Source organism: Carassius carassius, chromosome 2, assembly GCF_963082965.1.
Source record: "Carassius carassius chromosome 2, fCarCar2.1, whole genome shotgun sequence".
NCBI classification, from domain to species: domain Eukaryota; kingdom Metazoa; phylum Chordata; class Actinopteri; order Cypriniformes; family Cyprinidae; genus Carassius; species Carassius carassius.
In genome coordinates, this window is record NC_081756.1 from 50,937,755 (window position 1) to 50,951,483 (window position 13,729).

Here is a 13,729-nt window from a genome sequence, read left to right on the forward strand (position 1 = left end):
GATTGTGCAGAAGAATCATCCGTTTCCTGTGGTCTTGTCCTGGTGGTCGTCTGGACTTTTGAGTTGAAGGAATCAAGGAGAGTATCAACAGAGTCTGCAGAAATGCTTGGTGTTAGAGATATAGTCTCCATAAATAGTACACTTGTGTTCTCGTTAATGCATCTCCTTCTGACAGAAACCGATCTAGATTCAGTTGTAGCAGACATCAAAATATCAAAGAAAATACAGAAGTGATCAGATAGTGCTATGTCCTTAATAACAATGGATGAAATGTTTAGACCCCTACTGATGATTAAGTCTAGAGTGTGTCCACCTTTGTGTGTGGGTCCATGCACATGCTGAGTCAAGTCAAAAGTGTTTAGAACCGTTATCATTTCTTTTGCAGTTTTGTTTTCTGAATTATCTATGTGAATATTAAAATCCCCTGCAATAGCAAAACAGTCAAACTCTGAGGAAATCATTGATAACATTTCTGTGACCTCTTCAATAAAGGCTGGAGAGTATTTTGGAGGCCTGTAAATAATAATAAACAGAATGCGTGGAGCACCTTTCAGCACAATCCCTAGAAAAAACCTTGGGAGAAACCAGTTGGGGGGCCAGTTCTCCTCTGACCAGACGAAACCAGTAGTTCAATTCCAGGCTGCAGCAAAGTCAGATTGTGCAGAAGAATCATCCGTTTCCTGTGGTCTTGTCCTGGTGGTCGTCTGGACAAGGTCTTTACAGGGGATCTAGAGTACATAGGGTGTTATGTGAAGTGTTCCCGGTTCCGGTTTAGGCAAGGCAAGGCCAGTTTATTTTGGAGGCCTGTAAATAATAATAAACAGAATGTGTGGAGCACCTTTCAGCACAATCCCTAGATATTCAAAAGACAAGTACTGACCAAATGACACTTGCTTGCATTGATAGACATCTTTAAATATAGCAGCTACACCCCCATCTCTCCTAACAGTCCTGCAAACACTCATGTAAGTGAAGTTAGGAGGGGCTGCTTCATTAAGGACTGTTGCATTGCAGCTGTCTTCTAGCCATGTTTCGTTTAGAAACATAAAATCCAGATTGTTTGTGGTTATAAAGTCATTGATTAGAAATGATCTATTTTTTAGTGAGCGAATGTTTAAAGATGCTAACTTGATGGCTGTGCTTTGTGTCTTTACATCAATTTTAGTTTGATGCATAATAGGCCGCAGATTAAATGAGTTTGCCCTTCAGCTTGAGATGGCCTTAGACTTTCTATCACGTGATAAAACTGAAATAGAGAAAGCTACAGGCACACTGGGTTCCCGCTTGTTCAGTAGGCATTTGTGAATGTTGCTGTTATTATAGCGGGGACCCGACACATATCACTGAGAGCTGCTATCAGTTGTTTTTGGTTCACCTTCAGCAGATAGAGGGTTTGGGCCCTGGCCCTGGCGTTTACCTACGTAAACGGACGTAGAGGATTATAATGTAAAAGGAGCTCATTCAAATACTGAGGTGCTAAACCATTCAGGGCTTTATAAGTAATAAGCAATATTTTAAAATCTATACGATGCTTGATAGGGAGCCAGTGCAGTGTTGACAGGACCGGGCTAATATGGTCATACTTCCTGGTTCTAGTAAGAACTCTTGCTGCTGCATTTTGGACTAGCTGTAGTTTGTTTACTAAGCGTGCAGAACAACCACCCAATAAAGAATTACAATAATCTAACCTTGAGGTCATAAATGCATGGATTAGCATAGCTTATATTAAACCTGTTTCGTTTAGTTAAATGTATGATACTTCCATTTTCTTGGCCTGGAATGAGTGTCTGGATGCAAAGTCTTGATGGTTTGGTGGTTCGGTGGTGTAGGAGTCGCGATCACGTTCTTCTGGTTTTGAAGAGTGATGAATTCCAAAGGTGTCCTAATTCGATGGTGATTGGGAGTTCCCCATCGAGGGAGAGACGATGCGTCGATAACGCTTTGGGAACGCATTCTGCGTGAGTGCGTCTGAAGCATCCATGTCAACTAGTCCAATGGCAAAAGTGAGCGTCAGGAGTGACGTCACGACCAGGAATTGATAAAAACCCCAACCGGAGCAACCGGTGTTAGCTTTCTGTGCCTCAGCAAGCGATCTGTGTCAAACCTGTCTGTCATATTTACTGTTGTCTTGTTCAAAGTTTATATATCATGGCGAAGCAACTATTCAAACCGTGTGCTTCTCGCTGCCCGCGTTATTTAACGGGTGGGGATACACACGAGCTTTGTGTAGTTTGTTTGGGAGTGGAGCATGCGTTATCAGCCTTCGAGGAGACTGATTGCCCGCACTGTGAGAAGCTTTCGCTTCGCAAATGGATCTCTCAGCGGGGTTGGAGACGGGTCCGAAGGCTCTTTCTCCTCCCTTACCTGGGAGATCCATAGCTCAAACTCCGGTGTCGGAAGCCCGCCCCGTGGCTTCTTCCGCCCCGGGGGGAGAGCTCATTGCTTCGTTGCTCTAGGTCCGAGGAGTTAGATGTAATGGGCAGTGAAGGTGACACAATCAGGGGGGAAGAGGATTCGCCATCTCTTTCCCCAGCATATGAGGAGTTTGTTGATGTATTAACACGAGCTGTAGATAAGTTACATATATCTTGGTCATCTGATAAACAGAGCGCTCGTCCTAAAAGCAAATTAGACGAGCGTTTTCTGTCTTCTAAAACATCTCCTACATCACGGGGTCTCCCTTTTTTCCCTGATCTTCACAGTGAGCTGTCTAGATCGTGGAATAAGCCATATTCATCACGTCTTTTCAGCCCTCAAGTGCATATTTATTCTGATATAAGAGGGCTGAAAGAAAATGGTTATGAAGCGATGCCCCGGGCGGAACAGACATCTTTCCCCTGGTTCAGCGTCATCTATTAAGAACCCGACTTTGCCCACGAAGCCTTTAAAGATCACATCTAATTTAGTGGGTAAAGCTTACACAGCAGCAGGTCAGGCTGGAGCTTGCCTTCACTCGATGGCTTTGCTTCAGGCTTATCAGGCTGAACTGCTGGGGGAGTTAGATAACAGTGAGGGAGTCAGCCGTGACGAAATTCGCGAACTTCGTCGGGCTACGGATTTATCTCTCAGGGCGACTAAAGAAACAGCACGTGCTATTGGTAGATCTATGGCTGCTTTGGTTTCTACAGAAAGACACCTTTGGCTTAATCTTTCAGATATTAAAGATAAAGATAGATCTTTTCTTTTAGACGCTCCCATTTCTCATGAAGGTCTGTTTGGTGATGCTGTGAATGAAGTGGTTGAAAGATTTCAAGAAAATAAAAAGAAATCTGAAGCTTTTAAAAGTTTTCTCCCTCGCCGATCTAATCCTGATGCTGCTGGGCGTGCAAGGCAGCCCCAGCCTTCATGCTCCTCATATCGTGTTTTTCAAAAAGAGAGTGTTGCGTCTCGTGCTCATCCTCAAAAATCACGGGGACCGAGCCAGCACTCACAGCCAAAGCAATCTAAGCAGAAGCCGGATCTGAGGACCGTTCTTCTCGCTAAGAAAGCTTCGGCTCAGAAGAAAAGGTCCTGACGCCAAATGGGTCAGACCTGTGAGGGCAGCCCCAACCGAGACGGTGCGGTGTACACCTCAGTATACGGTGCCCGTCCGGTCTCGGTGCTCTCACTGGGCCGTCCTGCCAACCCCGCCACCCTTGGTGCCTCGGGGCGCAGCGGTCTCCAGCAGGTCTCTGGCACTGTGTCTCTCAGACGCTGCGTCGGGCTTGCTCCCTCTGAGGGGGGTTCAAGAGCAGTTAGCTCCGGTTGTTCCTGCGTTTCGGCTTCAGGTCCCCGCACTAGCTGTTCAAATTACACCAGAGGCCAGCCTCGAGAGGCTGGTTCCCTTAGTAGAATGTCTGACAGAATGGAAAAGTCTGCCGAATATATCCCATTTTAGATCTTCGTCTGTTGAATCGTACAGTTCAGAAATTAAAATTCAAGATGCTGACACTCAAACAGATCGTGACTCAAATCAGATCCGAGGACTGGTTCGTCACGATAGATCTAAAAGATGCGTACTTCCATATCTCCGTCCTCCCTCAGCACAGGAAGTTCCTAAGGTTTTCTTTCGGGGGTAAAGAATACCAGTATCGGGTACTTCCCTTCGGTCTAGCTCTCTCACCCCGCACATTCACGAAATGCGTAGATGCAGCTCTGGCCCCGCTCAGGCTGCAGGGCATACGTATTCTGAATTACTTGGACGACTGGTTGATTTTAGCGGAATCAGAACAGTTGGCGGTTCGGCATCGAGATGTCGTCCTCGCTCATATGCAGAAGTTGGGTTTGAGGCTCAATACCAAGAAGAGTGTGCTATCTCCATTACAGAGGACCACTTTTCTTGGGGTGGTATGGGATTCGGTCACGATGCGAGCCGCTCTTTCGCCCGCTCGTGTAGCCAACATCCTCACAGCCACATCAGAGCTAAAGCTAGGCCAGTCACACACTGTAAAACAGTTCGAGAGATTGTTGGGTCTCATGGCAGCAGCGTCCAATGTGATCCCCTTTGGTCTGCTGGGCATGAGACCTTTACAGTGGTGGCTCAGGACCAGAGGGTTCTCCCCGAGGGGAAACCCACTTCGTACGATCAAGATCATGCGGTGGTGTCTCCGCGCCTTGGTCATATGGAGAGAACACTGGTTCCTGTCCCAGGGTCCGGTATTGGGAGCTCTTTGTCATCGGGTTGCCATCTCGACAGATGCTTCCCTTACCGGCTGGGGAGCGGTAATGGAAGGCCGCTCAGCTCAGGGTCTGTGGGAGAGCCATCATCACTCTTGGCACATCAACTGCCTGGAGATGATGGCGGTCTTCAAAGCTTTGAGGCACTTCCTGCCAGACCTGAGGGACCATCATGTGCTGGTCCCCACAGACAATACATCGGTGGTCTCTTACATCAACCGTCAGGGGGGTCTGTGCTCGCGCCCACTCTGCAAATTAGCGCACCAGATCCTCCTGTGGTCCCTGGGGAAATTACGCTCTCTGAGGGCAATGTATATACCAGGGACTCAGAATATTGGAGCAGACACCCTGTCGAGGCAGGTGCTGAGGTCAGGGGAATGGAGGCTTCACCCCGAGGTGGTGGAGCTCATATGGGAATCTTATGGCCAAGCAGAAGTGGATCTGTTTGCGTCTCAGTACACGACGCACTGTCCACTATGGTTCTCCCTTACTCATCCAGCCCCCCTGGGGTTGGACGCTATGGTACAGACGTGGCCGAGGCTACGTCTGTACGCCTTTCCCCCTGTTGCTCTGCTCCCAGGAGTTCTGGAGAGAGTCCACCAGGACGGAGTAAGTCTACTTCTCGTAGCTCCACACTGGCCGAGTCGAATCTGGTTTGCGGACCTGATTCATCTCCTCGACGGTCCTCCCTTGGAGATCCCGATCAGGAAAGACCTTCTATCTCAGGCCGGGGGCACTATATTTCACCCCCAGCCAGAGATTTGGAAGCTTTGGGTGTGGCCTCTGAGGGGGCGCAACTCATAGAGAGTGGTCTCTCAACTGAGGTTGTGGAGACCATTCTTAGCTCCAGAGCTCCAGCTACGAGGAAACTTTATAGACTCAAATGGAATGTTTTTTCTTCTTGGTGTTACCAACATCAGTGTGACCCCGTCCACTGCTCTGTTGGCTCAGTTCTTGAGTTTTTACAGGACCGCTTCACTTCTGGTCTATGTCCATCCACCTTAAAAGTTTACGTGGCGGCCATTTCGGCTTTCCACGCCCCAGTGGGTGGTGCATCTCTGGGTCGTGACCCTCTTATCTCTCGTTTCCTTCGTGGCACCTTGAGGCTGAGACCTGCAACTCGTACTAGAGTGCCGGCCTGGGACCTGGCTATAGTTTTAGAAGGCCTTTCTAGGGCTCCTTTTGAACCCCTAGATTCTGTCTCTGAGAAGTTTCTTTCGTTTAAGACTACCTTTCTCCTTGCTATTTCGTCCCTAAAAAGAGTCGGAGACCTTCAGGCTCTCTCGGTTTCTCCCACCAGCCTTGAATTTGCACCTGGGATGGTCAAAGCATTTCTCTACCCTAAGCAGGGATACGTCCCTAAGGTACCGACCATTGTTCCGAGACCTATTGTTCTGCAGGCTTTCTGTCCTCCCCCGTTTGCATCATCGGACCAGAAAAAGTCTAACCTCTTGTGCCCGGTGCGAGCATTGGACACTTATGTTCATCGGACTTCTTCTTTTCGGAAATCCGATCAGCTGTTTGTTTGTTTCGGGTCAACTAAGATAGGTCTTCCTGCCACTAAACAGACACTTAGTAAGTGGATAGTTGGGGCTTTCCTTCTTGCCTATGAGTCTTCTGACCTACCGTGCCCTTTGGGGGTCAGAGCTCATTCTACTAGGAGTATGGCGGCCTCTAGAGCCTTATTATCTGGGGCCTCTCTTCAGGATGTCTGCGATGCGGCAGGCTGGTCCTCGCCACTCACATTCGTCAGGTTTTATAGCCTAGACCTGGACGCTACTCCCGGTTCTGGTTTTTAATTCTTGAGCCGTTGGTTTTTTTCTGGCTGACACTCAGGCACTTGTTATATGGCGGTTTGGGTATTCTCGTTAGCAAAGCGTTATCGACGCATCGTCTCTCCCTCGATGGGGAACGTCTCGGTTATGTCTGTAACCTCGGTTCCCCGAGAAGGGAACGAGACGATGCGTCTCCCTGCCATACTTCCTTCGTTCCTGTGATCGACTTGCTTCGGCACTGTCGAAGCTAACACCGGTTGCTCCGGTTGGGGTTTTTATCAATTCCTGGTCGTGACGTCACTCCTGACGCTCACTCTCGCCATTGGACTAGTTGACATGGATGCTTCAGACGCACTCACGCAGAATGCGTTCCCAAAGCGTTATCAACGCATCGTCTCGTTCCCTTCTCGGGGGAACCGAGGTTACAGACGCAACCGAGACGTTTCTTCCCAGTGGAAAGTGACAAGAGCTAAAAGAGACATCAGCTGAGATCCTAAGATCTTTGGTGAATGGAAATTCAAGGCACGAGGCCTGGCACAGACTTAGGGGTCCAAGAGATCGAAGAGATGAAAAGAGATCAAAGAGAGAGACGGAACTGTGTGTGGGCCTTTTTAAAGTTTAAGACGGTTCACGCCTCGTAGTAAGTGATTTTCCAATGAGAAAGGCTGAAATTCCAAGCGGGGGTTTGGAAATACTGGGGAATTTTCACAACCCCTTTGTGGGAAAGCCTGGGAATTTGCATTTGTAACTGGATCAGAAGTTAACATACAAACTAGTAGGTATTCTTAGAACACTAATATGTTCCATAGGTATCAACATATTATATACACTCTTGTTTAGATCATCAGAAGATGTATTCATAGATTAGATTACATGAATGAGTGGTTCATATTATAAGCATGCATAAAACAGTATAAAAGAAAAAAAAAGAAAATATGCAAGAACAGTAACTACATACACAATGAACTGAAGTATATGTGTGTTCATTCAAAGAAAAGTCTTTCTATGAATTAATTAGAGAAGAGTCAATTTTATAGAGAACTCTCCACATACTTTTAGGCCATAAAAGTTATCTGGTTTGGCTGAGGTGTTGTGGTTGCCATGGTCACCAAGGGTCTGGAGTCATTCCCAAACATCCTGTCATCTAGTATATTTATTGGCTGAGGGGTCTGTGTTTGTTTATCTAATGAATAATTAAATTTAAATTTAAATGTATGCATTTAGCAGACGCTTTTATCCAAAGCGACTTACAGTGCATTCAGGCTATCAATTTATACCTATCATGTGTTCCCGGGAATCGAACCCCCAACCTTGCCTTGCGCTTTATAACGCAATGCTCTACCAATTGAGCTACAGGAATTAAAAATGGTGTGTCTGATTGGTCCAGATGCTACACTGGCCAACTGCCTCAGTGTATTGTGATTGGCTGAACACCGCAAGCACTTGTCGGAAATGTAACACCCCTTTCCATGATCACGAGCTGTATCTTTCAAAATAAATGTAGAGACAGTTAATAATGTCCTTAGTCTACCATCAGCTCAAGTCCGAAAGGGGAACAGAGTGGTGTGACAGACACAGTGATGAAGTTCTTATGTGTTTGCAGTACGCAAGCCACGGACGGTTAAGACAGCTGACTCCACTGTGTGACTCTCTCTCTCTCTCTCTCTTTCATACACACGCACATGGATGACACACAAACCTCTGCATTTGAACATCCAATAGCAAATACTTAAACTAATAAAAAAAACATACTTACAGTAGCTAATTCAGAAGCGCCAGATTGTCGTAGCAAAGTCAGAATGACCTCCGAGGTTCACGAAACGGTCTTCCATAAAATTTTTGTTTTCTCCTAGATACACACAACATCTCCCTGACATGGCTGCTTCAACACTAACTGTGGTTACTGAAACCACGCCTTCTTTCTTTGCGTGAACATTTTGGAGGTATTATGCAAATATTTCCACATAGTGACATAGAGATGTGAGGGCATTTATACCCAGACAGCAAGCAGTTTCGGTCCAGATCTGGCCCAGATCTGGCCGGTGTGAAATCCATGCTTGCTGTCTGGGTACAAGCCATTTTAGGGGAGCGTGGCAGAGTCTTAACTTTTATAAAGAATATCTCTTTGGATTTGAGAATTTAGTCTTTGCAACTTTACAGATCTTCCTTATGCACCAAGAGATTGTAACAGTCCAAAGAAAGAAAAAATTGTCTTACACTGTCATCACTCCTCCTTTTATCCTTCCAGAGCTCCTCCATGGGACTCGAGACTGGTGAATGGAGCAGATGCACACATTATCATTAACTCCACCAGCCTCGCTCTATTCCCACGGCTCTCAGCCCTGCCCCACTCATCACAAAGAGTAAGAAAATGAATGAGGACAATATATACACACACAAATAATATATATATATATATATATATATATATATACAGTACAGACCAAAAGTTTGGACACGCCTTCTCATTCAAAGAGTTTTCTTTATTTTCATGACTGAAAATTGTAGATTCAAACTGAAGGCATCAAAACTAGGAATTAACACATGTGGAATTATATATGGAATTATATACATAACAAAAATGTGTGAAACAACTGAAAATATGTCATATTGTAGGTTCTTCAAAGTAGCCACCTTTTGCTTTGATTACTGCTTTGCACACTCTTGGCAATCTCTTGATGAGCTTCAAGAGGTAGTCACCTGAAATGGTCTTCCAACAGTCTTGAAGGAGTTCCCCGAGAGATGCTTAGCACTTGTTGGCCCTTTTGCCTTCTGTCTGCGGTCCAGCTCACCCCTAAACCATCTCGATTGGGTTCAGGTCCGGTGACTGTGGAGGCCAGGTCATCTGGCGCAGCACCCCATCACTCTCCTTCTTGCTCAAATAGCCCTTGATACCTTCAGTGTGACTCTACAATTTTCATATTCATGAAAATGAAGAAAACTCTTTGAATAAGAAGGTGTGTCCAAACTTTTGGTCTGTACTGTATATATATACAGTACAGACCAAAAGTTTGGAAACATTACTATTTTTAATGTTTTTGAAAGAAGTTTCTTCTTTTCATCAAGCCTGCATTTATTTGATCAGAAATACAGAAAAAATGTAATATTGTGATATATTATTACAATTTAAAATAATTGTTTTTAAATTTATTATACTTTAAATTATCATTTATTTCTGAGATGCAAAGCTGAATTTTTAGGATCATTATTACATGATCCTTTAGAAATCATTCTAATATGATGATTCATTATCAAAGTTGGAAACAGTTCTGCTGCTTAATATTTTTTCAGAACATGTGATACTTTTTTAGGATACTTTGATGAATAAAAAGTAAAAAAAAAAGAAGCTATGTTTTTAAAATATAAATATTTTGTAATAACAATATACAGTCTTGGCCAAACGTTTTGACAATTACATAAATATTGGAAATTGGAAAAGTTGCTGCTTAAGTTTTTATAATAGCAATTTGCATATACTCCAGAATGTTATGAAGAGTGATCAGATGAATTGCATAGTCCTTCTTTGCCATTAAAATTAACTTAATCCCAAAAAAACCTTTCCACTGCATTTCATTGCTGTCATTAAAGGACCTGCTGAGATCATTTCAGTAATCGTCTTGTTAACTCAGGTGAGAATGTTGACGAGCACAAGGCTGGAGATCATTATGTCAGGCTGATTGGGTTAGAATGGCAGACTTGACATGTTAATAGGAGGGTGATGCTTGAAATCATTGTTCTTCCATTGTTAACCATGGTGACCTGCAAAGAAACGCTTGCAGCCATCATTGCGTTGCATAAAAATGGCTTCACAGGCAAGGATATTGTGGCTACTAAGATTGCACCTAAATCAACAATTTATAGGATCATCAAGAACTTCAAGGAAAGAGGTTCAATTCTTGTAAAGAGGGCTTCAGGGCGTCCAAGAAAGTCCAGCAAGCGCCAGGATGGTCTCCTAAAGAGGATTGAGCTGCGGGATCGGAGTGCCACCAGTGCAGAGCTTGCTCAGGAATGGCAGCAGGCAGGTGTGAGCGCATCTGCACGCACAGTGAGGACAAGACTTCTGGAAGATGACCTGGTGTCAAGAAGGGCAGCAAAGAAGCCACTTCTCTCCAAAACAAACATCAGGGACAGATTGATCTTCTGCAGAAAGTATAGTGAATGGACTGCTGAGGACTGGGGCAAAGCCATATTCTCCGATGAAGCCCCTTTCCGATTGTTTGGGGCATCTGGAAAAAGGCTTGTCTGGAGAAGAAAAGGTGAGCGCTACCATCAGTCCTGTGTCATGCCAACAGTAAAGCATCCTGACACCATTCATGTGTGGGGTTGCTTCTCATCCAAGGGAGTGGGCTCACTCACAATTCTGCCCAAAAACACAGCCATGAATAAAGAATAGTACCAAAACACCCTGACTATGAAAGAATGGGTTGCTATCAGTCAAGATTTGGCCCAGAAGTTGATTGAGAGCATGCCCAGTCGAATTGCAGAGGTCCTGAAAAAGAAGGGCCAACACTGCAAATACTGACTCTTTGCATAAATGTCATGTAATTGTCGATAAAAGCCTTTGAAACGTATGAAGTGCTTGTATTTATATTTCAGTACATCACAGAAACAACTGAAACAAAGATCTAAAAGCAGTTTTGCAGCAAACTTTTTGAAAACTAATATTTATGTAATTCTCAAAACTTTTGGCCACGACTGTACACTACTGGTCAGTAATTTGGGCTCAGTAATTTTTTTCTTTCTTTTTTTAAAATAAAATCACTACTTTTATTCAGTAAGGATGTGTTAAACTGATAAAAAGTGATAGTAAAGAAAATATATTATTAGAATATATATAATTTGAATTTTTTTTTTTAAATAAATGCAGTTCTTTTTAACCTTTTATTGATCAAATATATGAGACAGCAGAAGTGTTTCAACACTCATAATAAATCAGAATATTAGAATGATTTCTAAATGATCATGTGATCGACTGATGTTACATGTGACACTGAAGCTGGAGGAATGATGCTGAAAATTCAGCTTTGCATCACAGGAATAAATTATTATTATTTTTAAGTATATTCAAATAGAAAATTTGAATATACTTTATTATTTTAATATACCTATTATTTTAGGTTGTAATAATATTTCACAATATTACTGTTTTTTTCTGTATTTTTGATCAAATAAATGCAGGCTTGATGAACAGAAGAAACTTCTTTCAAAAACATTAAAAATAGTAATGTTTCAAAACTTTTGGTCTGTACTGTACATATATATATATATATATATATATATATATATATATATATATATATATATATATATATATGATTCAGAGGCAATCAAATGACAAAACTTAAAGGTTCATATACCGTTATTCCTCAAATAAAAGCTGGGGCCTTTATTTACCTGAACCTCAGAAGGTAACAGGCTTTTTTTAGAGGCAGGCCTTTATTTCTAATTCCATCTGTTTGATAAGAAATTGTTTTAAGTAACCCGTTTTAAATTAAAAGCGATAGCATTTCAGTGGACAGAGATCATAACTTTAGCACAGAATCAGTTCGGAATCAATCACCAAAAGAATCAGTTCGGTTCTTTCCTGTGTGTCAGTCTGCTTCACGCTGAATCACACAACACAGGCGCAGTATCATCAGCTCCTCGGTTCTCGAATCGGACGCGTCTGACAGAAACGGTTCTCGGTTCAGTGTACTGGTGATCCGAAAACCGATGCAACCAGTTCTTGACTCGAGAACGAGAAATGCTCCGGCAGTGGCCGTGTACATTCGTTACCTGTCTCTGCTGCACAAATTTTCTCCCGGCCTTTATTTAAGACTGGCCTTTATTTGTCCTTGTTGACCACACCCCCGGCCACTAAAAGACAGAGGTGGAAAGTAACGAATTACATTTACTCGCGTTACTGTAATTGAGTAGCTTTTTTGTGTACTAATACTTTTTAAAGTAATTTTTTAAATCTGTAATTTTACTTTTACTTAAGTATATTTTGTTTGAAGTATTGTACTTCGCTACATTTTAAAACACATTAATTACTGAGTAAAAAAAATTAAAAAAAAAAAAAATCGCTCCCTGGAAACTACGTCAGTAAATTATGGGGAGGGCAAACTGGCGCTAAAATCACAAGAAAGATGCAGACGGACAAAACAGGCGTTAGTGGTGCAGACACCGCTGAAAACGAAACCCCGTCATATTCTGAAGTTGAACTCGAAGGAAATGAAGTGAACCCCTGGCCATATGTATGCTCTATTATGCAGTGTAAGCTGTACTTGCCTAGGAAGACCAAACTAGCAGCTTATAAAATCTCGACAAGACATCAACCATTCGCAAGAATGTAGAGGTAAGCTAAATAATTGCATCGATGCATTGGTGGTTAAAATGAAGCTTTGACATTTTAGCAAGAGGTTTTGCACAAATTAGCTAAAAAGACCGTGGTGAGGAGTGTGCTATTTTTGTTTGAATGATGTGCGCGCGCATTTATAGTGCGTTCTTTCACTGTGTGATTCAGTCTCCTAAAATGCATTTAGAATGATCACAAAATTGAAGATATAGGGGCAGAAAATTCACATATTTATATAATTTCATATATTAAATCAAAATCACACAAAGAATGCCATCGTTTCCTCCAAAAATCATCATGAATATATACATACATATATATATATATATATATATATATATATATATATATATATATATAACAGTTCAGTAAACAAGTTAATTAAGAGACTTGCGTCTTAGACACCATATTGCCTTTTTTAGCTCTATTTCTACAACAGAAAATAATTCCAAACACAGCCACCAAAGCACAGTTTTGCGTCTCTGAGCAACGTGACAGTATTTCGTTCCTGAATGAATCAACCGTTTAAATGATTCGGTTCAATCGCAATGACTCACTTATTAACAGTGACTTGCTGACACATACTGGCCATTTTAATTTCACATTTAAAGTATCTTTTGATTTTTTTAAATAATTAATTTCTTATCATTTCAAATGAGTATTCAACATTTTATGTCTTGTATATCAAAACATTATTCATGCATTTGTAACTGCAGGTTAAATGCATTCTTGTCCTGCACTAAACAGTGTAATACATCTAAATGCCACTTCCAATGAATCTTCTTCATTTCCTCTGCATTAAAAGATGAGTTTGTTGATACTGATTTGCCTGGTAACAGCCCAAATGTTTTATTATTCTAAATAACTGATTCCTTTAATTAAAAACAACTAGTTTGAGATTAATAGACCTATCCCAGGGGTGTCAAACTCAGTTCCTGGAGGGCCGTAGCCCTGCAGAGTT